General features: G+C 41.6%; 1 protein-coding gene across 4 annotated transcripts in view; it reads left to right on the top strand.

The window, feature by feature from the left end:
- The window catches only part of LOC134348443 (microtubule-associated protein 2-like), a 314,301-nt gene that overhangs the window by 33,573 nt on the left and 255,560 nt on the right, over positions 1–25,168 (top strand). For all 4 annotated transcript variants that reach the window (XM_063051841.1, XM_063051842.1, XM_063051835.1 and 1 more), the window contains exon 2: positions 4,341–4,423. The gene's annotated coding sequence lies outside the window, so the exon portion shown is untranslated. The remainder of the gene's footprint in view (positions 1–4,340; positions 4,424–25,168) is intronic.

Below are 25,168 nucleotides of genomic sequence, written 5' to 3'. Positions count from 1 at the left end.
AAGGGAAGGAGGAGGGGCACCAAGTTGCAGATGGAGTGAAGGTGCTTTACAAAGCAATTCCTCTGATCTTACATTGGATTTCACCAATGTAGAGCAGGCTGCATTGGGAGTTCCGGATGCAGTAAACAACCCCAGTAGATTTCAGGCTGAAGTTGTGCCTCACCTGGAAGTGATGTTTTGTGGTGAATGGGGCCCTTACTCCATCTGCAACAACTGGATTTCCCAGTGGCCAATTATTTTGTTCCACTGCCTGTTCTTATTCGGACTGGTGCATTGACTCCTCTCCTGCAACAATGAGGCCATATTCAAGTTGAAGGAGCAACACCTTATATTCTTTCTGGATAGCCTCCAACCTGATGGTATGAATGTTGATTTCTTTAACTTTTAGTAATTTTCCCACTCCCCTTCCCTCTTCTTTCATTCCCTAGTCTGATTCTCTTCTTACCTCTTCTCTTTACTTCACCAACCTATCACCACCCTCTGGTGCCCCTCCTCTTTCCCTTTCTCCCATGATATGCTGTCCTCTCCTATTAGACATTCTTCTTCAGCCCTTTACCTTTTCCATGTATCACCTCTCAGTTCCTCACCTTAGTCACCCTTTACTTTATTGTCGCCAAACAATTGATACTAGAGCGTACAATCATCGCAGCAATATTTGATTCTGCGCTTCCCCCTCCCTGGAGTACAAATCGATAGTAAATATTAAAAATTTAAATTATAAATCATAAATAGAAACTAGAAAAGGGAAAGTAAGGTAGTGCCAAAAAACCGAGAGGCAGGTCCGGATATTTGGAGGGTACGGCCCAGATCTGAGTCAGGATCCATTCAGCAGTCTTATCACAGTTGGAAAGAAGCTGTTCCCAAATCTGGCCGTATGACTCTTCAAGCTCCTGAGCCTTCTCCCAGAGGGAAGAGGGACAAAAGTTGTGTTGGCTGGGTGGGTCATTTTCTTGATTATCCTGGCAGCACTGCTCTGACAGCGTGCAGTGTAAAGTGAGTCCAAGGACGATTGGGTTGTGTTCACGATCTTCTGCAGCTCCTTGCAGCCTTGGACAGGACAACTTCCATACCAGGTTGTGATGCACCCTAGAAGAATGCTTTCTACGGTGCATCTATAAAAATTGGTGAGGGTTTTAGGGGACAGGACCTCCCCCATCCACCTGGTTTCACCTACCTCCTTCTAGCTTGTACTCCTTCCTCTTCCACCACCCCCCCCCCCGCCACCTGAAGGTCTCTTCCTCCTTCCTCTCCAATCCTGATGAAGGGCCCTCAGCTGAAACATTGCCTGTTTATTCCTTTCCATAACTGCTGCCTAACCTGGTGAATTCCTCTAGCTCACTGTATATTTAAAAAAAAAACATTTTCCAAGGTTTGGTTAAAATTTTTAAGGAGCATCAGAAAAGAGGAAACGGGTAGCAATCCAGAAATGCTCTAGGGGCTTGGAAGGCAGTTGAAGACATGGACACCACTGGTGTCGTAATTAAAGGATTTGAAAAATAGACTTGAAGGAATGTTAGTATTGTTATTTTTGTGTGTTTGATCACCACCAATTTATATAGTTGGGAGACCTATTAGTTAATGAAGAGTAAACTAGCAATGCAAATATGCCAGAGAAAATAAATTTTCATACCTTGTGTTTGAGTTTTGAAGTTCTCGTTACATGAATTTAGAACTTCACATTGAATATCTGTTTTCTTCCTTAGCATTCTGTCAGAAGACCTCCTGACATTTTTTTAATATAAATCACATTATCCCCAATAAAACTGTACTTATTATAATTTTTCACGTGTCCTTATTTATCTTGCAGAGTATTGTTCTGCAGGCAATTTATGTTTCCACAGTTTGGATTGGATGAGCTTGCTACTTCTGGAATAAAGGCATGTGATTTATACTCCACATAGAGAAAAAGATGGGCCTCACCTTAACATTTCATCTGAGGAATGGTAACTCCCAATGTTCAGTACTTCTTTAATAAGCTGGAAGTATGAGACTGGAGCATCAACTAGTAGCACTTCTTGTTTGAAGCCTGCAGAGGTGTTCCTGTCAAGTTAATGCTCAGCTGACATCTGACTGAAGTACCTGAACTTTACAGATTTTTCTTATAATTCTGCTTTGGCACCAGAACAGCCATTCAGGATTTGCATGTTTGCGCTTAAGTAAGCATAACTAAAGACAAGAATAGATTCACTGGAATTGCTTAGTAGTGTAAACAACACTTGTGAAGTGGAAACATTTAATATTTTGGGGCAATGCCCTTTCATCAGAACTACTTCTCAACAAAGAGTGATATTCATGTTTGGTTAAGCAAAGAACAATACTTGTAATACTAAAGAACTTTACTACAGCACATTAACAATCAACTAACAGTGATATTCAAGATTCAAGATCGTTTAATGTCATTTTCAGTACACAAGTGTAAAGGAGAATGAAATAATTGTTACTCTGGCTCCAATGCAGTACAAAAAATACACCATAACAAACAAAATAGTTAAAAAAACACAATAAATATAAATATGCAAGATAGCTTGTATGTCCATAAAGGCTCAGGAGTGTCTGCACATAAGGTGACTGACAGGAAATGATAAAGTTGTGAAGGTTGGAGGCGTGAAGGGGTTGGTTAGTGGGTGGACGTGTTGATCAGCCTTGCTGCTTGGGGAAAGTAACTGTTTTGAGTCTGGTCTTGGTGTGGCTGCTATGTAGCCTTGCTGATGTGAATTGGACAATCAGTCCAAGAGCAGCGTGGGTGGGATTCTTCATGATGTTACTGGCCTTTTTCTGGCATCTTTCTGTATATGTGTTCTTGATGGTGGGTAGCCTGGTGTCAGTGGCGTGTTGAGCAGTTTTGACTACCCATTGTGGAGTCTTCCTGTCCAGTGCAGTGCAGTTTCCATATCATGCAGTGATGCAGCTTGTGAGGATGCTCTCTGCTGCACGTCTGTAGAACGACATGAGCTTAGATGTGCACAGTCCAGTTCTGTTCTGCCTCCTCAGAAAGTAGAGGCTTTGGTGAACTTTCCTGATTGTGTAGAATGTGTTCTGGGACCTCGCGTGATGTGTACTCCCAGGAATTTTAAACTGGTTGTAGCAACTGCTGTGCCACTGATGTAAAGAGGGGTGTGAGCAGTGCAAGTTCTCCTGAAGCTGATAACTATCTCCTTTGTCTTGTTGACATTGAGGAAGAAACTATTTGCCTGGCACTAGGCCTCGAGCTCTTCCGCATCCTCACTCTAGTCCGAGGATATACCTGAGAATCAGGTTGGTGCTATTAACTGAGCTATAAGTAAGTTAAAACAAAGGATAAATTACTATTTCTGCCCCCCCCACATACACATCATTGCTTAACTACAATTGATTTTTGAATGTGAGTCTATTTGAATTTGAATAACATTTAGAATACAAGCCAATAGAGAGATTGGTAAAGGAATTTCTTTGCTTAATATAATGGGATTCTGGTTTCTGAATATATACATGGAGCTCTAAATAAGATGAACTTGGAAGGCATGGTCTAAATGATGAGGAAAGGTGTCAATATTCAGAAGGATGTGTGTGTCACTGAAAGCTATGGCAAGTAATATGTTGGCCTATATTGCAAGAAGAATTGTCTGCAAGTGTAGTGATGTAGTATGAAACCATAGTGAGATTGGAGGTGGTATTTTGTTTATAAAAAGCAATTAAATAGGATCTATACTCTTTTGAGTTCAGTAGAATGGGAGGTGATCTCATTGAGTTTTTAAGTAGCTTGATGGGGCAGATGTGCAGTTGATGTTTTCCTTGCCTGTGGGGATCATGGTCTCATATTGGACATTTCATGGCAGGAATGAAAAATTTCTTCACCCAGTATTTTAGATTTTAAATTAATTGTGGAATATGAGGTTAATGTGAGCAGGTGGCACTGGCTTAAAAAATGTCAACCATGATCTGAGTAACTTACTCCTGCTTCTGTGTCTTATTTTCTTATAGAGGAAGATGGGGAATAAATTAAGAAAAACATTGTAACTTTGGGTTAAGGTGGAGAAAAAAATCTTGGGAGACGTTTGGTTTTCAAAGTTTAAAAGTAAATTTATTATCAAAATACATATGTCTCCATGTATAAGATGATTCATTTTCTTGAGGGCATACCCAATAATTCCTTAATAGAAAAATAACCATAATAGAATCAGTGGAAGGTTGCACCAACTTGTATTTTTGTGTGTGAGAAGGAGGACATGCAACAGAGAAAACTGTAAAGGTGGTTTCAGTTTTGTGCTCGCAAGAAGGATCGTGTGCCCCTGCTTTGAGTTTAATTCTACACGTTGGATATGTTGTTTCTTTGTTTTATTCTGTATTTTTTTAAACTGTAGGTGACCATTTCATAACGAAAGAACTACTCTGAAGATCTGCTGCATCAACAAGAAAGAAAAACGTGGGAACCTCTTCTTTAGAAGCAAGTACTCTTTTAATAAATTAATTCTTTAGATGTGGGTAGCATTGATAAGGTCAACACTTGGGTATGATGCACTTCAAGTTAAAGCATTTTCTGAAAAATATCAGTGAGCAAAGCAAAAGGTCATGAAACAAACACAGTTTATTCATTATCTTTATTTTAACAACGTCACAAAGGCACTTGAGTCTTCAAAGCAAAGTGTTTTGATTCTAGTCATGCAGTCTGCTCTTGTACTGTAAAACATTGAATATTTTACCCTATAGATGTATGAAGTTACACTAATAACCTTGAGGCAGATTATGTCTTGGTCTTTTTTTTGCTGGCATACCGGTTGTTTAAACAATTGATGAGGGGAGAAAAGGGAGAAAGCTGCACAAGAATGGCAGCTACAGTGTGGACATTCGCTTGAACCCAAAGAGAACCAACAACACATTATCTGTTTTGGTAAGTGTATATGAAGTAGAAGCAGGAGTAAGCCATACTGCCTATTGAACATCTTCTGCCATTCATATCATGGCAGATTTGATCTTTGGTCTCAGCTCCAGTTTCCTAGCTGATTCTCTAAGTCATTATATCCACTGTTGTTGGGGAAAAAAAGAACTCTTTCATCCATCTATACACCAATTGACAACCTCCACAGCTTTCTGGGATTGAACATATCAAAATTCATTTCTGTCTGAGAAAAGAAATTCCTTTTCAACTCAGACTTAAGGTTCAACCCCTTTTTTTTCTCAGATTACCTTCCCCAACCCCAGATTTAGATTCCCATTGCATATTCTGTCCCCGAAATAAGTCTCACAACATTTACCCTGCCAGGCCCTCAAGAACCTACAAAACCATATAACCATACAACAATTATAGCACGGAAACAGGCCATCTCGGCCCTTCTAGTCCGTGCCGAACTCTTACCCTATCCTATTCCCACCGACCTGCACTCAGCCCATAACCCTCCATTCCTTTCCTGTCCATATATCTATCCAATTTAACTTTAAACGACAACGTCGAATCTGCCTCAACCACTTCTGCTGGAAGCTCATTCCGCACAGCTACCACTCTGAGTAAAGAAGTTCCCCCTCATGTTACCCCTAAACTTCTGTCCTCTAATTCTCAACTCATGCCCTCTTGTTTGAATCTTCCCCACTCTCAATGAAAAAAATCTAACCACGTCAATTCTTATCAATCCCCCCCATAACTTTAAACACCTCTATTAAGTCTCCTTTCAACCTTTTACGCTCCAAAGAATAAAGACCTAACTTGTTCAACCTTTCTCTGTAACTTAGGTGATGAAACCCAGGCAATATTTAGTAAACCTCCTCTGTACTCTCTCAATTTTATTGACATCTTTCCTATAATTCGGTGACCAGAACTGTACACAATACTCCAGATTTGGCCTTACCAATGCTTTATACAACTTCAACATTACATCCCAACTCCTATACTCAATGCTCTGATTAATAAAGGCCAGCAAACCAAAAGCTTTCTTCACCACTCTATCCACATGAGATTCCACCTTCAGGGAACTATGCACCATTATTCCTAGATCCCTCTGTTCTAAAGCATTCTTTAATGTCCTATCATTTACCATGTAAGTCCTATTTTGATTAGTCCTACCAAAATGTAGCACCTCACATTTATCAGCATTAAACTCCATCTGCCATCTTTCAGCCCACTTTTCTAATTGTCCTAAATCTCTCTGCAAGTTTTGAAAACCTACCTCATCATCCACAACTCCACCTATCTTAGTATCATCTGCATACTTACTAATCCAATTTACCACCCCATCATCCAGATCATTAATATATATTACAAACAACTTTGGAGCCAGTACAGATCCTTGAGGCACACCGCTACACACCGTCCTCCAATCTAACACACAGTTATCCACCACTACTCTCTGGCGTCTCCCATCTAGCCACTGCTGAATCCATTTTACTACTTTCATATTAATGCCTAACGATTGAACCTTCCTAACTAACCTTCCGTGTGGAACCTTGTCAAAGGCCTTACTGAAGTCCATACAGACAACATCCACCGTTTTACCCTCGTCAACTTTCTTAGTAATCTCATCAAAAAATTCAATAAGATTTGTCAAACATGACCTTCCATGTACAAATCCATGTTGACTGTTCCTAATCAGACCCTGTCTATCCAGAAGATTATATATACCATCTCTAAGAATACTTTCCATCAATTTACCCACCACTGATGTCAAACTCACAGGCCGATAATTGCTAGGTTTAGTCTTAGAACCCTTTTTAAACAATGGAACCGCATGAGCAATACGCCAATCATCCGGCACCATTCCCGTTTCTAATGACATTTGAAATATTTCTGTTGGAGCCCCTGTTATTTCTACACTAACTTCCCTCAAAGTCCTAGGGAATATCTTGTCCGGACCCGGAGACTTATCCACTTTTGTATTCCTTAAAAGTGTCAGTACTTCCTCTTCTTTAATTGTCATACTTTCCATAACTACCCTTCTTGTTTCCTTTCTCTTACACAATTCAATATCCTTTTCCTTAGTGAATACCGAAGAAAAGAAATTGTTCAAAATCTCCCCCATCTCTTTTGGCTCCGCACATAGCCGTCCACTCTGATTCTCCAAGGGACCAATTTTATCCCTCACTATCCTTTTGCTACTAACATAACTGTAGAAAGCCACTGGATTTATTTTCACCTTATTTGCCAAAGCAGCCTCGTATCTTCTTTTAGCTTTTCTAATTTCTTTCTGAAGATTCTTTTTACATTCTTTATATTCCTTGAGTACCTCATTATCTCCAAGCTGCCTATATTTATTGAAGATCCCTCTCTTTTTCCGAACCAAGTTTCCTATATCCCTTGAAAACCATGGCTCTCTCAAACTTTTAACCTTTCCTTTCAACCTAACGGGAACATAAGATTCTGAACCCTCAAAATTTCACCTTTAAATTACCTCCATTTCTCTGTTACATCCTTCCCATAAAACAGATTTTTCCAATCCACTCCTTCTAAATCCTTTTGCATCTCCTCAGAGTTAGCCTTTCTCCAATCAAAAATCTCAATCCTAGGTCCAGTCCTATCCTTCTCCATAATTACACTGAAACTAATTGTATTGTGATCACTGGACCCGAAGTGCTCCCCAACAAATACCTCCGTCACCTGCCCTGTCTCATTCCCTAACAGGAGATCTAACACTGCCCCTTCTCTAGTTGGTACCTCTATGTATTGCTTTAAAAAACTATCCTGCACACATTTTACAAACTCCAAACTATCCAGCCGTTTTACAGAATGGGCTTCCCAGTCTATGTGTGGAAAATTAAAATCTCCCGCAATCACAACCTTGTGCTTACTACAAATATCTGCTATCTCCTTACAAATTTGCTCCTCCAGTTCTCGGTCCCCATTAGGTGATCTATAATACACCCCTATAAGCATCACAACACCTTTCCTATTCCTCAATTCCACCCAAATAGCCTCCCTAGACGAGTCCACTAATCTATCCTGCCAGAGCACCGCTGTTACATAATCTCTGACAAGCAATGCAACACCTCCCCCTCTTGCCCCTCCTATTCTATCACACCTGAAGTAATGAAATCCTGGAATATTTAGTTGCCAATCATACCTCTCCTGCAACCACATTTCAGTAATAGCTACAACATCATATTTCCAGGTATCAATCCATGCTCTAAACTCATCCACCTTTCTCACAATGCTCCTAGCATTAAAATAGATGCATTTAAGAAACTCTCCACCTCCCACTCTCTGCTTATCCTTAATTGAGCAAACAACTTTGTTATCTTTTTCTTCTTTTTCCCTTACATCAACCTCCCCTCTCCTAGTCTCCTTAATTTGATTCCCTCCCCCCAACCATTCTAGTTTAAAGTCACCTTAGTAGCCCTCACAAACCTCCCCGCCAGGATATTGGTCCCCCTATGATTCAAGTGCAACCCGTCCCTTTTGTACAGGTCATGTCTGCGCCAATAGTGGTCCCAATGATCCAAAAACTCGAATCCCTACCCCTTGCTCCAATCTCTCAGCCACGCATTTATCCTACATCTCGCATTCCTACTCTCACTGTCGCGTAGCACAGGCAGTAATCCCGAGATTACTACATTTTTCGTCCTTTTTTTCAACTCTCTTCCTAACTCCCTATATTCTTCTTTCAGGACATCTCCCCTTTTCCAACCTATGTCATTGGTGCCTATATGTACCATGACTTCTGGCTCCTCTCCCTCCCACTTCAAGATCTCTTGGATGCGATCAGAAACATCACGGACCCTGGCACCAGGGAGGCAAACTACCATCCGGGTCTCCTGACTTCGTCCACAGAATCATCTATCTGACCCTTGACATATCCTTACATTTCCCTCAACTCCAGAGAGTATGAGTCACTTCCTGCTCGATCTTTCCTTATAAGATTGCCTGCTCATTTTCGGAGTCAGTCCAGTGAGCTTTTGCTGTACCTTCTAGTACAATTATCTATCCTAAAAACGTTGTACCCACATTTGCCCCAGAAAAAAGCCCTTTAGAAGTGCATCATACATACTCATGACTACCTTCTCCCTGCTATAAATATTTATCATCTCCATCACATACTGTGACTTTAGAATTCCTTGAATAACATTATAGTCTTCGTTTTTCTACTCTTTACCAAACTACATAAGCTCATATCTCCCTCAGTAGATCCACCATTGATTCTCTCCCCCCCCATACTTGTCTTATCCCTTTGCACACACTGTATTTCATGCAATTTAAATTCCTACCTATCATTGACCTATAAGAAAAATTGTAAACAATATACTCAATCACTTTTAAGTCATTGAGGTTGTAAATAGTTGTAGCCACAGCACTGATCCCTGAGGCACCCTGCCAAATACTGCCTGCTAACATGAATAGTTTATCAGTGTCCTGTCCTTGGTAATCTGTTACCTCATGCCTGTGAACACTTGTACAGTAACATTGTATGGATATGTCTTCATGTTTGCCTTTTGGAAATCCGGAATGCAGTAAGTGAGGACATTGCTGGGGTTTTGACAAGGGTCTTTGTATCCTCACTAGCAATGGATGAGGTCCTGGAGGACTGGAGAGCAGCAAATGTTGTGCCTTTTTTTCAAAAAAAAAAGAAGGAAGTAGGGATTGTACAGATGATAATAGGCCAGAAAGCCTCATGTCAGTGGCAGTTAGTTATTGGAGAAGATACCCGGGGATATGATTTATGCAGATTTGGGAAGGCATGACTTGCTTGGAGATGGTCAGTATGACTTTCTGTGGGGCTTTGTGTTACCAAGGATGATAATTGAATCAACCAGTTTGGAGCAAGAGGATTTTAGATAGACTTCTAAAATTAGGGAATGGAAGCCATGATTGTTAGAGATGGAGGACATTTAGTAAAGATCAGCACAAAAACTGGGACAGTATTGTGGACTGGATGGCCTGTCTATTGCTGTACTGTTCTATGTAAATCCAAATACTCTACAGCAGCTACTCTGCTTGTTTCATCTTTAAGGATCTGTAATGCTTTTTCTTTCCCTTTCATAAACCATTTGTCTCTGCTTAACCAAGTCAAGCTTTTCAAGTCTGACAACGTAATACATAGTATTGAAATCCAGGCTTTTCATGATGGCTGAAGATGGCTAGCTAACTTGCAACAGACCTTTTTTGCTCTCCTGTCCTTGCTTGAAAAATTATCTTGTACTTGCAATATTTTAACACTGGAACCTCTTTAAAATCCTAGCAATTTTACAAGAGTGACAACTAAGAGCATCCACTATTTATGGGTGCCACCTATTTTATGTAGATACTGAGATATTGAGTCCAACATGTTTGTCAGCCCTTATTCCACGCTATTTTTTGCTATTGATATATTTTTAAGTTCTTGTCCTTTTTGCTCTTCGGATATTTATTATTTTTGGTTTGCTGGGAAGATAAACACAAAATATTTGTTTAATGTCGCTACCATTTCCATATTTCCCGTTCTTAATTCCCTCATCTCAGCTTGTAATAATCCAATGTTTTCTTTTGCACTACTGGCTTCCTCTGTATGTTTGTGAAAATTATTTTCCTACTTCTTGCTATTTTACAGATTGTATTTTCTCATTTTTCTAGTTATTATTAGTTTCTATAATCCCCTCTATCATTATGTCTACTCCTTTTAAACCAAGTAGAAGTAGTACATGCTAAAACACTCAGCAAGTCAGGTAGCAATGGTAGGTGGAGAATCAAAGTTAATGTTTAAAGTGGGAGATGATTTGCCAGAACACTGTTTGGATTTTTTTTAAGTCTTTTCTTTCAATCAAATACTATTAACATAGAAACATAGAAAATAGGTGCAGGAGTAGGCCATTCGGCCCTTCGAGCCTGCACCGCCATTTATTATGATCATGGCTGATCATCCAACTCAGAACCCCGCCCCAGCCTTCCCTCCATACCCCCTGACCCCTGTAGCCACAAGGGCCATATCTAACTCCCTCTTAAACATAGCCAATGAACTGGCCTCAACAGTTTCCTGTGGCAGAGAATTCCACAGATTCACCACTCTCTGTGTGAAGAAGTTTTTCCTAATCTCAGTCCTAAAAGGCTTCCCCTCTATCCTCAAACTGTGACCCCTCGTTCTGGACTTCCCCAACATCGGGAACAATCTTCCTGCATCCAGCCTGTCCAATCCCTTTAGGATCTTATACGTTTCAATCAGATCCCCCCTCAATCTTCTAAATTCCAACGAGTACAAGCCCAGTTCATCCAGTCTTTCTTCATATGAAAGTCCTGCCATCCCAGGAATCAATCTGGTGAACCTTCTTTGTACTCCCTCTATGGCAAAGATGTCTTTCCTCAGATTAGGGGACCAAAACTGCACACAATACTCCAGGTGTGGTCTCACCAAGGCCTTGTACAACTGCAGTAGTACCTCCCTGCTCCTGTACTCGAATCCTCTTGCTATAAATGCCAGCATACCATTCGCCTTTTTCACCGCCTGCTGTACCTGCATGCCCACTTTCAATGACTGGTGTATAATGACACCCAGGTCTCGTTGCACCTCCCCTTTTCCTAATCGGCCACCATTCAGATAATAATCTGTTTTCCTATTTTTGCCACCAAAGTGGATAACTTCACATTTATCCACATTAAATTGCATCTGCCATGAGTTTGCCCACTCACCCAACCTATCCAAGTCACCCTGCATCCTCTTAGCATCCTCCTCACTGCTAACACTGCCACCCAGCTTCGTGTCATCCGCCAACTTGGAGATGCTGCATTTAATTCCCTCATCCAAGTCATTAATATATATTGTAAACAACTGGGGTCCCAGCACTGAGCCTTGCGGTACCCCACTAGTCACCGCCTGCCATTCTGAAAAGGTCCCGTTTATTCCCACTCTTTGCTTCCTGTCTGCTAACCAATTCTCCACCCACACCAATACCTTACCCCCAATACCGTGTGCTTTAAGATTGCACACTAATCTCCTGTGTGGGACCTTGTCAAAAGCCTTTTGAAAATCCAAATATACCACATCCACTGGTTCTCCCCTATCCACTCTACTAGTTACATCCTCAAAAAATTCTATGAGATTCGTCAGACATGATTTTCCTTTCACAAATCCATGCTGACTTCGTCCGATCATTTCACCGCTTTCCAAATGTGCTGTTATCACATCCTTGATAACTGACTCCAGCAGTTTCCCCACCACCGACGTTAGGCTAACCGGTCTATAATTCCCCGGTTTCTCTCTCCCTCCTTTTTTAAAAAGTGGGGTTACATTAGCCACCCTCCAATCCTCAGGAACTAGTCCAGAATCTAACGAGTTTTGAAAAATTATCAATTGTTAACCTCTTCTATGTTTATCAGCACATGGAGCAAGCAGTAAAATAACAGGAGCATGGAGGATACTCTGGGGTGGGGACTTCAATGCTCATTACCCAGAGTGGCTTGGTAGCATCACCGTTGACTAGGCTGGCCAAGTCCTGTAGTTGCCTCACTATGGATGTGGTATGTAATGCTGTCACCAGTCTATATGTGGCAGATGTTACTGAAAAAGTGGTAACAGCACAGTCCTTGTAAAGACGAAGTCCCATCATCATACCAAGGACACTCATCATTGTCACTATAATCATGTTGAGTGAAATATTCTTGAACAGGCAGCTCCAACCTGTGTAGCCTTGAGGTGGACCATCATCGTCAGCAGAAATGTTCATCACAATCAGTAAACAGGTATATCCCTCAGTCTTTTATCATTGCCAGGCCAGGGCGTCCAGCACATGCCAGAAGCAGAATCAAGCGTAGTTAAAAATGATGAGTTTCCAGCCTAGAGAAGTTGCAATTTTGCAATGAATGGATTAGAGCAAAGCTCTGGAGTCTTGCCTCTCATGGGTGACAGGAAGAGGAAAGGGGTTAAGGAGCCAGTGCAGGGTACCCCGGTGGCCATCTCACTCAACAGCAGGTATACCACTTTGGATTCTGTTGGGGGAGGGGGATGACCTCGCAGAGGAAAGTCACAGCAATTCAGGTCGCTGGCACTGTGTCTGGCTCTGTGACTCAGGAGGAAAGTGGAGAGAAGGGGCGAGCTGTGGTGATAGGTGATTCATTAGCTAAGGGAAGAGAAAGGAAGTTCTGTGGATGATAAAGAGATTCCTGGATGGTTTGTTGCCTCCTGGGTGCCAGGATCCGGGACATCTCAGCATTCTTAAGTGGGAGGGTAAGCATCCAGAGGTCGTGGTCCATGTAGGTACCAATGACATAAGTAGAAAGAGTGACAAGATTCTGCAAGGTGAGTTCAGGGAGTTAAGTGCTAAGTTAAAGGACAGGACCTCCAGGGCTGTGACCTCAGGATTGCTACCTGTGCTACATGCTAGTGAGGACAGACGTAGTAAGATCATACAGTTTAACATGTACCTAAGTAGTTGATGAACGAGGGGGGCATCAGATGTTTGGATTATTGGGCTTTCTTCCAGGGAAGGTGGGACCTGCACAGAAGAGACAGTTTGCACCCGAACTGGAGGGGAAATAAAATCCTAGTGGGAAGGATTGCAAGTGTTACGTGGTGGTGGTGGGGTTAACAAGAATTGCTGGGAGATGAGACACCAGAGTGCCTGAACAGAGAGTGCAGAGGTTGTGGAGACAGATGTTGTTAAGACCTCAGACAAAGTCAGGCATCAAAAGCTTGAGCCTGACTTTGTGCAGCTAATGTTCTGAGCTGTGTGTATTTCAATGCAAGAATTGCTTTAGGAAATGCAGATGACCTCAGGGCATGGATCAACACATGGAACTATGATATAGCCATTAACCATATAACAATTACAGCACGGAAACAGGCCATGTCAGCCCTTCTAGTCCGTGCCAAACTCCTACTCTCACCTAGTCCCACCGACCTGCACTCGGCCCATAACCTTCCATTCCTTTCCTGTCCATATATCTATCCAATTTAACTTTAAATGACAACATCGAACCTGCCTCAACCACTTCTGCTGGAAGCTCATTCCACACAGCCACAACTCTCTGAGTAAAGAAGTTCACCCTCATATTACCCCTAAACTTTTGCCCTTTAACTCTCAACTAGTGAGATATGGTTGCAGGAAGGGAGGAGGTTTCAGCTCAGTATTCTGGGGTTCCTTTGTTTTAGACACAATGGAGCGGGAGGGATTGGAGGGGTTAGTATTACTAGTCAGGGATAACGTTACAGCAGTGCTCAGTCAGGACAGTCTGGAGAACTTGTCTAGTGAGACTTTATGGGTGGAACTGAGGAATAAGAAAGGTATGACCACGTTAATGGGGTTATGTTGCAGACCACCAATAGTCCAAGAGATTTAAACATAGAGATATTGCAGACTGTTGCAAGAAACATAGTTGTTATAGTAGGTGATTTTAACTTTCAACATATTGATATTATCTCCTTGCTTTTATATTCTATTCCCCTTGAAAGAAATGCAACACTACATTTGCCGCCTTTGCTACAAATTCGACCTGTGAATTAACCTTCTGGGAGTCTTGCACAGGACTCCTAAGACCCTTTGCACTTCTGATGTTTGAATTATCTCCCCATTTAGATAATAGTCTGCACCTTTGTTCCTTTTACCAAAATGCATTATCATACATTTCCCAACATTGCATTCCATTTGTCACTTTTTTGCCCATTCTTCCAATTTGTTTAAGCCCCATTGTTTCCTTGACACTATCTACCCCTCCACCTACATTCATATCATCTGCAGACTTTGCCACAAAGCCATCAATTCCACTATCTAAATCATTGACAAACAGTATGAAAAGTAGTAGTCCCAATATTGACCCCTGTGGAGCACCACTAGTCACCGGCAGCCAACCAGAAAAGGCCCCCTTTTTTCCCACTCACTGCCTCTTGCCTGTCAGCCATTCCTCTATCCATGTCAGTACATCTCCTGTGATGCCATAGGATTTTAACTTGTTAAGCACCTTCGAGATTCTGAGGCTTTGCACCCTTGTGGAAGAGTTGATTCTAAGCTGGCACCACTGACTGAAACGTTGCGGAAGAAAATGGAATATTGGGAACAGTGGATTAGCTGTCGGGGGCTGTGTACTCTGATCGTACTCTTTCTCTTTCGGTGGGGGAGTGTTTGTTGCCAATTCTCGAGTTGGAGAACTCGGAGAAAGCGATGCAGCAGAACGCCGTAAATCAGTGAGTTGGTTTGTCTATGTCTCCCCTCTCACTGATTGACAGCTCTCTGCCCGTGTGTGTGTGTGTCCGTGTGATCAATTTGTCAGGTGAGCAATTAGTTTTTGTTGTATTGCAGATTATGGTCTTTCTTGGGAGCTTCGCCGTTGCTTGCTTGGTGGGTGGAGGGTGCTGATGCATTTTGCTGGAGTAAGTGGGGGAGGAGAGAGTCGATGCTTTGCTGCAGCTTGTGAGTGAGAGAGGGTGTGTGGGGGGCTCTGGCGTTCTAACGATTATACTATCACCCATTCTTTGGAGCGCTTCTGTTTTTGTGGTTGCGAAAAACAAGAATTTCAGGTTGTATATTCTGTGCATTATTAAATTAGAACTATTGACTGTATCAAGTCAGTCGAGGTTGACTGTGTCCCAACAAAATCATTCTGTCTTTCCCCAAACAGAAACCATGAGATCTGTAACCTGCTGAGTGCCAGATCAGTGGCGTTTCAGGTACGGGGACCAAGTAAGATATGAGAGGTCCAGGCACAGAAAGCCATCTCGCAGGCAAAGTGGCAATTCGGGATCAAACTTGAATCACAGAAAAATGCTTGACAGCTGTGGCAGGGTTTAAATGTTACCAAATCCTACAAAGTGAAACCCAGTCAACAAGGTTTCACTCCCAGATCAGCTCAGTGCCTTTAATGCTTGCTTTGACTGATAAACATGGAGGCACCTTCACAAGCTCCCATAGCCCCCATTGACCCTGTAATCTCAGTCTCTGTGGCCAACATGAGAGCACCCTTCACGGGGGTGAACCCAGGGAATCCATCTGGCCCAGATAGTGTGCCTGGTCAAACTGAAGGGTTGTGCTAATAAACTGGTGTGTTCACTGGTATCTTTAACCTCTCACTTCGGCAGTCTGTGGTACCCACCTGCTTCAAGCAGGCTTCAATTATGCCAGTGCCCAAGAGGGACTTGTAACCTGCCTCAATGTCTATTGTCCAGTAGCACTTGCATAAACTGTAATAGCGTGCTTTGAGAGGTTTGTGATGAAATGTATCAACTCTTGCCTGAGGAGCAACATGAATCTGCTCCAGTTAGCCTGTTGGCACAACAGGTCAGCAGCAGATACTGTTTCTTTGGCTCTTTACTCAACCCTGGAACAAATGGACAGTGAAGTTGCATACATCAGGATGCTCTTCATTGACTACAGCTCAGCATTCAACACTATCATCTCCTCAAAATTAATCAATAAGCTCCGTGACTTAAGCCTCAATACCTCCTTGTGCAACTGGATTCTCAGTTTTCTCACCATAGTCAGTTCAGGTTGACAACATCTCCTCCACAATCAGCACAGGAGCACAATGAGTCAATGTGCTTAGCCCCCTGCTCTATTTACTTAATACTTATGACTCTGAGGCTAGGTATATATCCAATGTCACGTTTAAGTTTGCTGATGACTCCACTGTTGTAGGCTGTATCAAAGGTGGTGATAAATTACCATATAAGAGGGTGACTCAAAATCTATCTGAAATCTGCCTACAAAAAGTGACGGAAATCTGTCTGAAAACTGGCTACAAAAAGCAACACCCTCCCCACTGTTAAGTACATTTACAAAGTGCTATTGCAGGAAAGCAGCATCCATCATCAAAGACCCCCATGGTTCAGACCATGCTCTCTTTTTACTTCTGCCATTAGAAAGGGAGGTACAAGAGCCTCTGGTCCCACACCACCATGTTCAGGAGCAGTATTTCCCCTCTCCCAACTGGCTTTTGAACCAGAGGGGATAACTTCACTCAACTTCACTCATCCCAACACTGAACTGATTCCACAAACTACGGATTCACTTTCAAGGATTTTACAACTAATGTTCTCCGTATTTATTTATTTGATATCATTATGTGTTTCTTTTCTTTTTTTGTATTTGCACATTTTATTGTCTTTTTAACATTGATTGTTTGTCTGTCTATGTTGTGTGTGGTTGATTATGTTAGGTTTATTTGTGCTTGCTCTGAATGCCCACAAGAAAATGAATCTCTGGGTTGTATATGGTGATATGTATCTACTTTGAAAATGCATTTACTTTGAAGGTACAAACACACAGATCTTCAACTCAAAGGGAGTTGGCATCGTGCTGGTGTCTTTGTTGCTATGGTTACAGAAGAGGATTTTAATCTTCCTGTTGAACTGGAGGAAATTGTAGTTAATGCAAGGCTGGTGCCAGGCAAGTGGTGCGACACCACAAGCAGTGAAATAAAGTAGATAACTGCTTCAGTTGTGACTCTCATTTATACACATTTCAAGTTACAATTTTTTAATTTGATAGGGCCAATTTTTTATGTAAAAGCAGAGCTTTAAGTTGCAGACATGTAGAGTTAACCTAAGCAGTTTCCATTTTAATGCTGAATTGTTCGTATTCTCATTGTAATGTGGAAAGTGCAGCAGTACTGAAGGTAGAAAATAAGTTCTTTGGTTTTATTGTGAATACTCTTCATTGGTTTTGTTTAAATTCAGAACAAGATAAATCTTGAAGTTTATAGGTATTGTGCAATTGGACTGGGCTTTTACTTTTCCTTTATGTGCATTGCATGCAAATAAGCACTGGCATTTGTACAACTACTTCGAAGTGTTGGTTTTGTATATTCCTTCAGATTTCCCCAATGGTTGCAGAGGTAAAATTGTTTGGCTGTATTTCATGAGTTTGGCCAATTAACAAACTTGAAGCAGTTTGAATTGTTTAAATGTTGCATTAAAAGTTATTAATTAATCTCCATTATTGTAGCTCTTGTAATGGAGAGATTATTAGTTTTATATCTAATGAGATTTCATTTTCCCACTTAAGATTGATAGAGCTAGATTAAACGTTTTAATTATTTTTCCTTTGACTAATCTATTTTTAAAATTGGCAATTATAGTTATGAAATACAAACACAGCACTTGAGAGGGATAGTAATCAAGCAAATACATTTTATTTAAAACTGCAGTGTGTAAGTTTTTAAGTTTTGACTCTAATGGCAGACATTTTGCCAAGGTGTTCCTAAGTGTCAAGATATCTACCTGTAGATGGAACTAATAACCACAATATCATTCACACACAGATGTACCGACATGAATGAGCTGATAAATGCATATAAAAGAAATTAACCATAAACCATAGAAACTACAGCACAGAAACAGGCCTTTTGGCCCTTCTTGGCTGTGCTGAACCATTTTCGGCCTAGTCCCACTGACCTGCACATGGACCATATCCCTCCATACACCTCCCATCCATGTATCTGTCCAACTTATTCTTGAATGTTAAAAAAGAACCCGCATTTACCACCTCGTCTGGCAGCTCATTCCATACTCCCACCACTCTGTGTGTGAAGAAGCCCCCGCTAATGTTCCCTTTAAACTTTCCCCCCTCACCCTTAACCGATGTCCTCTGGTTTTTTTCTCCCCTTGCCTCAGTGGAAAAAGCCTGCTTGCATTCATTCTATCTATACCCATCATAATTTTATATACCTCTATCAAATCTCCCCTCATTCTTCTACGCTCCAGGGAATAAGGTCCTAACCTATTCAACCTTTCTCTGTAACTGAGTTTCTCAAGTCCCGGCAACATCCTTGTAAACCTTCTCTGCACTCTTTCAACCTTATTTATATCCTTCCTGTAATTTGGTGACCAAAACTGAACACAATACTCCAGATTTGGCTTCACCAACGCCTTATACAACCTCATCATAACATTCCAGCTCTTATACTCAATACTTTGATTAATAAAGGCCAATGTACCAAAAGCTCTCTTTACGACCCTATCTACCTGTGACGCCACTTTTAGGGAATTTTGTATCTGTATTCCCAGATCCTTCTGTTCCACTGCAGTCCTCAGTGCCTTACCATTTACCCTGTATGTTCTACCTTGGTTTGTCCTTCCAACATGCAACAACCTCACACTTGTCTGTATTAAACTCCATCTGCCATTTTTCAGCCCATTTTTCCAGCTGGCCCAAGTCCCTCTGCAGGCTCTGAAAACCTTCCTCACTGTCTACTACACCTCCAATCTTTGTATCATCAGCAAATTTGCTCATCCAATTTACCACATTATCATCCAGATCATCGATATAGATGACAAATAACAATGGACCCAGCACTGATCCCTATGGCACACCACTAGGCCTCCACTCGGAGAAACAATTCTCTACCACCACTCTTTGGCTTCTTCCATCAAGCCAATGTCTAATCCAATTTACCACCTCTCCATGTATACCTAGCGACTGAATTTTCCTAACTAACCTCCCATGCGGGACCTTGTCAAAAGCCTTACTGAAGTCCATGTAGACAATATCCACTGCCTTCCCTTCATCTACTTTCCTGGTAACCTCCTCGAAAAACTCCAATAGATTGGTCAAACATGACCTACCACACACAAAGCCATGTTGACTCTCCCTAATAAGTCCCTGTCTATCCAAATGCTTGTAGATTCTGTCTCTTAGTACTCCCTCCGATAACTTACCTACTACCGACGTTAAACTTACTGGTCTATAATTTCCCGGATTACTTTTCGATCCTTTTTTAAACAACGGAACAACATGAGCCACTCTCCAATCCTCCGGCACCTCACCTGTAGACAGCGACATTTTAAATATTTCAGCCAGGACCCCTGCAATTTCAACACTAGTCTCCTTCAAGGTTCGAGGGAACACCCTGTCAGGTCCTGGGGATTTATCCACTTTAATTTTCCTCAAGACAGCAAGGACCTCGTCCTTTTCGATCTGTACAGTTTCCATGATCTCACTACTTGTTTCCCTTAATTCCATAGACTTCGTGCCAGTTTCCTTAGTAAATACAGACGCAAAAAACCTATTTAAGATCTCCCCCATTTCCTTTGGTTCCGCACACAGCCGACCACTCTGATCTTCAAGAGGACCAATTTTATCCCTTACAATCCTTTTGCTCTTAATATACCTATAAAAGCTCTTTGGATTATCCTTCACTTTGACTGCCAAGGCAACCTCATGTCTTCTTTTAGCCCTCCTGATTTCTTTCTTAAGTATTTTCTTGCACTTCTTATACTCCTGAAGCACCTTATTTACTCCCTGCTTCCTATACACATCATACAACTCCCTCTTCTTCTTTATCAGAGTTGCAATATCCCTTGAGAACCAAGGTTCCTTATTCCTATTCACCTTGCCTTTAAGGCGTAAATTTTGGGGAAGCTTTTAATAATAGTAACTCCTTACATTAATTTAGTTCTTCTGTTTTCTTCTGGCAGACAAAATCCAAAAAAAAAGCAGCAGCCAATATTTTACCAAATTTTGCTTAGGAACTTTATAGACCACCTAATGGGGAGCGAGACTTGGAGGAGCAAATTTGTAAGGAGATAGCAGATATTTGTAGTAAGCACAAGGTTGTGATTGTGAGAGATTTTAATTTTCTACACATTGACTGGGAAGCCCATTCTGTAATAGGGCTGGATGGTTTGGAGTTTGTAAAATGTGTGCAAGATAGTATTTTGCAGCAATACATAGAAGTACCAACTAGAGAAGGAGCAGTGTTGGATCTCCTGTTAGGGAATGAGATAGGGCAGGTGACGGAGGTATGTGTTGGGGAGCACTTCGGGTCCAGTGATCACAATACCATTAGTTTCAATATAAATATGGAGAAGGATAGGACTGGACCCAGGGTTGAGATTTTTGATTGGAGAATGGCTAAGTTTGAGGAGATGCGAAAGGATTTAGAAGGAGTGGATTGGGACAATTTGTTTTATGGGAATGATGTAATAGAGAAATGGAGGTTATTTAATGGTGAAATTTTGAGGGTACAGGATCTTTATGTTCCTGTTAGGTTGAAAAGAAAGGTTAAAAGTTTGAAAGAGCCATGGTTTTCAAGGGATATTGGGAACTTGGTTCGGAAAAAGAGACGGATCTTCAATAAATATAGGCAGCTTGGAGTAAATGAGGTGCTCGAGGAATATAAAGAATGTAAAAAGAATCTTAAGAAAGAAATTAGAAAAGCTAAAAGAAGATATGAGGCTGCTTTGGCAAGTAAGGTGAAAATAAATCCAAAGGGTTTCTACAGTTATGTTAATAGCAAAAGGATAGTGAGGGATAAAATTGGTCCCTTAGAGAATCAGAGTGGACGGCTATGTGTGGAGGCAAAAGAGATGGGGGAGATTTTGAACAATTTCTTTTCTTCGGTATTCACTAAAGAGAAGGATATTGAATTGTGTAAGGTAAAGGAAACAAGGGTAGTTATGGAAAGTATGACGATTAAAGAAGAGGAAGGAATATAAAAAGTGGATAAGTCTCTGGGTCCAGACAGGATATTCCCTAGGACCTTGAGGGAAGTTAGTGTGGAAATAGCAGGGGCTCAGACAGTAATATTTTTGATGTCATTAGAAACGGGGATGGTGCCGGAGAATTGGCGTATTGCTCATGTTGTTCCATTGGTTAAAACCTAGCAATTATCGGCCTGTGAGTTTGATGTCAATGGTGGGTAAATTGATGGAAAGTATTCTTAGAGATGGTATATATAATTATCTGGATAGACAGGGTCTGATTAGGAACAGTCAACATAGATTTGTGCGTGGAAGGTCATGTTTGACAAATCTTATTGAATTTTTTGATGAGCTTACTCGGAAAATTGACGAGGGTAAAGCGGTGGATGTTGTCTATATGAACTTCAGTAAGGCCTTTGACAAGGTTCCACACGAAGGTTCAATCGTTAGGCATTAATACGAAGTAGTAAAATGGATTCAGCAGTGGCTGGATGGGAGATGCCAGAGAGTAGTGGTGGATAACTGTGTGTCAGATTGGAGGACGGTGTCTAGTGGTGTGCCTCAGGGATCTGTACTGGGTCCAACGTTTGTCATATACATTAATGATCTGGATGATGGGGTTGTAAATTGGATTAGTAAGTATGCAGATGATACTAAGATAGGTGGCGTTGTGGATAATGAAGTAGGTTTTCAACTCTTGCAGAGAGATTTAGACCACTTAGAAGAATGGGCTGAAAGATGGCAGATGGAGTTTAATGCTGATAAATGTGAGGGGCTACATTTTGGTAGAACTAATCAAAATAGAATATACATGGTAAATGGTAGGGCATTGAAGAATGGAGTAGAACAGAGGGATCTAGGAATAATGGTGCATAGTTCCCTGAAGATGGAATCTCATGTGGATAGGGTGGTGAAGAAAGCTTTTGGTATGCTGGCCTTTATAATATCAGAGCATTGAGTATCAGAGTTGGGATGTGATGTTGAAATTGTATAAAGCATTGGTAAGGCAAAATTTAGAGTATTGTGTACAGTTCTGGTCACCAAATTATGGGAAAGATGTCAATAAAATTGAGAGAGTACAGAGGAGATTTACTAAAATGTTGCCTGGGTTTATTACTCAAGTTACAGAGAAAGGTTGAACAAGTTAGGTCTTTATTCTTTGGAGCGTAGAAGGTTAAGGGGGGACTTGATAGAGGTATTTAAAATTATGAAGGGTATAGATAGAGTTGACGTGGATAGGCTTTTTCCATTGAGAGTGGGGGAGATTCAAACAAGAGGACATGAATTGAGAGTTAAAGGGCAAAAGTTTAGGGGTAACATGAGGGGGAACTTCTTTACTCAGAGAGTGGTAGCTGTGTGGAACGAGCTTCCAGAAGAAGTGGTTGAGGCAGGTTTGATGTTGTCATTTAAAGTTAACTTGGATAGATATATGGACAGGAAAGGAATGGAGGGTTATGGGCTGAGTGCGGGTCGGTGGGACTAGGTGAGAGTAAGTGTTCGGCATGGACTAAAAGGGCTGAGATGGCCTGTTTCCGTGCTGTAATTGTTATATGGTTATAACTTGCATTATATATTGCCGCTAGAATTATTATCAGATTAACTGGTCAGTTGAGCTAATTTTTATCTCAACTTTTGCTATATAAAACCGTGCAGCAAATCATTTGGCCTTTGCAGGGGTGATAATTTGATACTAATGCTACTGATGTCTTTTAATTTGGAGTCTGCTAGTGCAGTGGTCCCCAACCACCAGACTGTGGACCGGTACCGGGCCTCAAAGCATGTGCTAACAGGCCACGAGGAAACGATATGAGTCAACTGCACCTTTCCTCATTCCCTGCAACACCCACTGTTGAACTTGAACGCACGCAAGGTTCTTACCCATGCGAGGATATCCGTCGGTCATTAACCTACAACTACTCGATGAGTGAAAAAACAAACGTCGCTTTAGAGTTTCTTTGGAAGAGGTGGTAGGGGACATAAAAGGCCTAACGATGATGATAACACAGTGACAGCTGAGGCTGAGAGTACAAAAAAAAAAGAAAGCTTCCTTCAACAGAAAATACGACGAGTCGTACATAAAATGTGGCTTTTTTGCGACCGGTGACTCACATGCTTCAAGCCCCCTGTGTGTGATATGTGGAGACAAGCTGTCTAATGAGGCAATGAAGCCCTCAAAACTGTTTCGGCACCTTGAGTCCAATCACCCTGCACTTAAAGACAAACCCGTTGAGTTTTCTGAGCGGAAAAAACGTGAGCAAGCGGGACAGAAGGAAGTACTGAGAGCAACCACCTCCACAAATGCTGCTGCTCTGAGAGCGTTGTACTTAGTGGCTAGCTGTATTGCTAAGGCTAAGAAGCCTTTCACTGTTGGTGAAGAATTGATTCTGCCTGCTGCCAAGGACGTGTGCCATGAACTATTGGGAGAAGCTGCAGCTAACAAGATGGCACAGGTTTCTCTTTCAGCTATCACAGTTTCAAGGAGAATTGATGACACAGCGGAGGACATCGAAGCACAGCTGTTGGAACAGCTTAATGAGTCTAGTTTCACTACCTGAGTCAAAGAGGTTGCTCCTGAATGCCAGTCTACACACTGTGTCACACACAGGGAAATGCTGGCTAGCTGAGAAATGTCACCTGATCTTAACAGCGTATTGAGTGACGTTGTTGAAGTGATCAATCACATCAAAGCAAAAGCCCTTAATTCACGTCTGTTTGAGCAGCTTTGCGAGGAAATGGATGCAGAGCACAAACGCCTTCTCCTACACACTGAAGTCATGTGGCTATCAAGGGGGTGAGCCCTGGCCAGGGTTTTTGTGATAAGAGAGCAGCTACAGAGATTTCTTTCAGGAGCAAAGTCACCACTGGCAGCACACTTCAGTGACGAGGGGTGGATAGCAAAACTCGCTTATCTGTGTGACATCTTCAACCTGCTCAATGAACTCAAATTGTCACTTCAGGGGAGAATGACAACTGTCTTCAAGTTGCAGATAAAGTGACTGCTTTCACAGCCAAACTGGAACTGTGGCGAGTGGACAGGGGCATATTTGATGTATTCCCAACATTAGCTGGGAATTTGGGAGAGACTGAGGCTCACAGCTGGTGCGTGAACACCTATCTTCACTGTAGACAGAATTGGAGCGTTACTTCCCAACCACAAATGACCCAAGACGTGCAAAGGAATGGGTCCATGACCCATTTGTGAATGTCCCCAGTGAATCATCCATGTCAGCGCGAGAAGAAGATCAACTTCTGGAGCTTGCAAATGACGGCGGGCTGAAAAGTACGTTTGACGTAACATCTCTGCTGGCATTCTGGATCAAAGTCAAGGCTGAATATCCTGAGATAGCCACGAAAGCACTGAAAACTTGCTTCCATTTCCAACATCATATTGCTGCGAAGCGGAGTTTTCTGCAATGAATGCAACAAAAACTAAATTGCGGAATAGACTGGACATAAGGAATCCCCTTATGACTTATAATTGACTTATCACTATATTCGTGCAAGGAAACTATGCGCTGTGTGTTTAATATTAAATTCGTTAGATGAACCCTTTTAGAAACAAATTGAGTGCATTAGCCACTGATAAGTGACTTACAGTTGACTTATCACCTATATTCCTGTCATGATTAACACCCCCCCCCCACCCCCGGTCAGCCGGTCCACAAGAATATTATCAATATTAAACTGGTCCGCGGTGCAAAAAAGGTTGGGGACCTTTGTGCTAGTGCCATCACTGGTGCTCACCAGTGACCATAAACATTTATTCCTTCAAATGGGTTCTAATTTTCATTTGAAATTATAACAGAATCTATATGATCTGTACTTTATGATCACTTTCAACAAATGCTGCTGTATATCAACAGATATGGTCACAATTATATGTCCAGGGGAGC

Source organism: Mobula hypostoma, chromosome 6, assembly GCF_963921235.1.
Source record: "Mobula hypostoma chromosome 6, sMobHyp1.1, whole genome shotgun sequence".
NCBI lineage: Eukaryota > Metazoa > Chordata > Chondrichthyes > Myliobatiformes > Myliobatidae > Mobula > Mobula hypostoma.
This window is presented reverse-complemented; position numbering and strand designations above follow the sequence as displayed.